Consider the following 3,145-nt stretch of genomic DNA (forward strand, 5'->3'; position numbering starts at 1 on the left):
TCTTGTTTAAGAATGTTTTTAGTCTGCCTTCCCATATGAATGATAATTTTGCTGGGTATTGGACCCTGGGTTGGAAATTTCCTTCATTAAGTTGTTTAAATATGTCATTCCACTGTCTTCTTGCTTGTATTATTTCAAATGGGAGATCTGGTTTGATTCTTATGTCCCTTCCTTTGTACTTGAGGGTTTTTTTCTCCCTTATTGCTTTAAGGAGTTCATCTTTCTCTTTGTTTTTTTTGCCATTTGGATTACTGTATGTCTTGGTGTTGGTTTATTAGGGTCTATTTTATTAGGGACTCTCTTCACTTCCTGGATTAGCATTGAAGTTTCTTTCCAGAGAGTGGGGGAAGTTCTCTGCTATTATCTCCCTGACTACTTGTTCTTCCCTTTCTCTACTTCCTCCCCTTCTGGTATACCCACAATTCTTAGATTGTTTCTTTTGTCCTTGTTTATTAGATACTGTACTTTTCTTTCCAGTGCTTTGCCTTTTATTTCTTTGTTGGTTTCTTGATCATTTTTTGTTTGCAGTTTTTCTTCGAGTTCTTCAATGTGCTTCTCCAACTCTGTGTTTCTGCTCGTAAGGCTTGTTACTTTGTCTTTTAATTCCTTCAATTCTTTTTGTATGGAATCTCTCATGTTCCTTAACATTTCTTCTTTAATTTGGCTTATTTGTTCATCCATAGATTTCTTATACTCAGTAGCTAGCGTTTCTTTCATTTCTTTTATCAATTCTTGCATTTCCTTCCTCATTGCTGCTTTTAGGTCACCTTCCCATGGATCTATGTGTTTTGGCAGACTTGGAAACTTGCTAGGGTTTGTCTCCGTATCTCCAGATGTTAGAGTTCTCCTTGATTTACCCATATTTCTTTGCATTTATTGGTGTGCTTTGGAGTGCTGTGACTTCTAAATTCAGCCTGTTTTGATCCCCTGTGGTGTGGGGATGGGTGTCCTCCCTGAGGGTGGTTCTAGAAGGGCTATTGGGTGAGCTCGCTGAGGTTTGGCTCCTCCTGTGCTCTTTATGTGGCCTGATCCGTTGCTTTGCCCTTTTGTTGTCAGCTAGTGCTGGTCCTCTTCTGGCCACAATGGTGGAGGGCACTGTTGAGCCTAGCTCTTTCTCCCCTCCTCAACCACTTGGAAGTCAGCCTTCCTTCAGTGGGTCTGATCAATTTCCTTCTCTTCATTCCTGTCAGCCAGTGCAGTTCTGTTCCTGGCCACAATGGTTGCAGGTGCTGTTGAGCCTAGCTCTCTGTTCCCTCCCCTATCTGGGAGTCAATGAAGCTCCGCCCCCTCTGAGCTTCCGCAAAAGAAATTCCCCCAGCCAAACCCACCCCGTAGCTGCTCTCAGCCCTTGGGGAGTCTCAGGTCCACTCCAGGGTTCAGGGGGGTAGGCTGCTCTAGGTTACCCAAAGGTCCAGGTGGCAGGCCCAAGCTCACCCAGTCTATTGGTCCCAGCCTGTCCCAGTGGCGCAGATTGCATCTGGCACAAGCGACTCTGACCAGCTACGTGCCAGGGAACTGCACTCCCCTGTCTAAGCTCGGGTTGGGTGGGGTAATCTCTGGGGACAGGAGAGTGAGGCGGAGGGTAAGGGGGTCTCTGCACACCTATGTGGAACAGCCCCAAAGAAATGCACTCACCCTGGGCATCGGCATGAGGGGATCGCAGACGCAGGGATCCCTGCGTGCCCAGGTGGAGCGGCCTCAGGGCACTGCACTCACTTCTGGGACAAGCACATAGGCTGGCGGGCGCAGAGGTCTCCATGCGCCCACCAAGTGAAAGGTTTTTAACACAAGGCCTACAAAGTAGCTCTGACACTCCTGCCCCACCATTTGGTTTATCTCCCCTGAGATCTGTAAGAACTTGAGGTTCACTTGACTCTTAGTGTTTACTGTGTGGCTAATTACCCTTTATTGGCCATAGTTCCAAGTTATCACCTCATAAATAGACTAAGCACCTTTGTTTTACTCTCAGTCCTAATAACAGTTCATTGCACTCAATAGGCCCTTGGAAAATAACCTATTGAAATATTCTCATTTCTTCTCAAGAGAAAAACATTTTCTCTTATGCTGCTTTTCAGAGGACAAATTATGGTCTCCCTTCAACACTATCAAATTTATAGGAATAAATTCCTAACTTATACTTAAGTAGTACATTGCCAAACACAGCAATTTTCAATGTGAACGATATTTACTAGTCTAAAAACCATGATAAATCACGTGTGACAAAAATCAGTGTGTTTGGCCCAGGATCAGAGAAATTCACATCATAACCCACACAATTAACCAACACTGCCAAAGTAAATGTCTCAAAAGCAGCTCATTTGTAACTGCTGTTTGTTTGTTCCTTCATTTGTTTATACCTCATCCCATTCCAAATGTCCATGAGTAAAATAAAATGGAAGGAAAGGACACTTGTGTGCTCCAGATTAATTTAGTAGCTCAGCTTCAAAGAATCCAAGTTTTGTTCAACATTTTTTATCTACCCTATCCAGTGTCCCTTTATAATTGTTACTACTAAAGACTCCATTAAAGAAAGGAGTAAGAGTGTGTTTTCCATTTGAAACTTGAATATGGGCTTCACCACCACCACCACCACCTCTCCAATGTTTGAATAGAATTGCCACAAATCCTTATTTCTGACTCAGTCAAATATACTCACCAAAGTGTTTGCAAAGCTTAGAAACTCTCATTTTTCCAGAGATTCTTGACTTGAGAGCCCTTCATTAATGAATAAGTTCTATTTTAAGATATTTTAATACCTCACCTATCACTCTCCTGCACTTAATAGCAATAAACAATTGCTATTCTTTTTGAGCTTTCCACAAATCCTCACCCATACAAAGCAGTTATAATTAAGTATTAGGTCTAATGAAGCTTGAAGTTGTAACATTATTACCTGTCAACAGTGCTGCAAAAAATCATTAGAATTTTGGACAACAATGTCCTTATATCAATAGTATCCTTGGTCATGAAAGATTTCTTTCTCTTGACCATTTCAAGTTACTTAGAGTCCCCAGTCTCTGTGATCTAACTGGCTTCTCTCTTCCAGTTGCCAGGTCTTCCCCTGTATTATGCAGAATTATTCTATCTGTCCACCCCTTATTCTCAGATACTGTCTAATATCTTGGGGACCTATTCATCCTAAAGC

Source organism: Suncus etruscus, chromosome 8 (assembly GCF_024139225.1).
Source record: "Suncus etruscus isolate mSunEtr1 chromosome 8, mSunEtr1.pri.cur, whole genome shotgun sequence".
Taxonomy (NCBI): Eukaryota; Metazoa; Chordata; class Mammalia; order Eulipotyphla; family Soricidae; genus Suncus; species Suncus etruscus.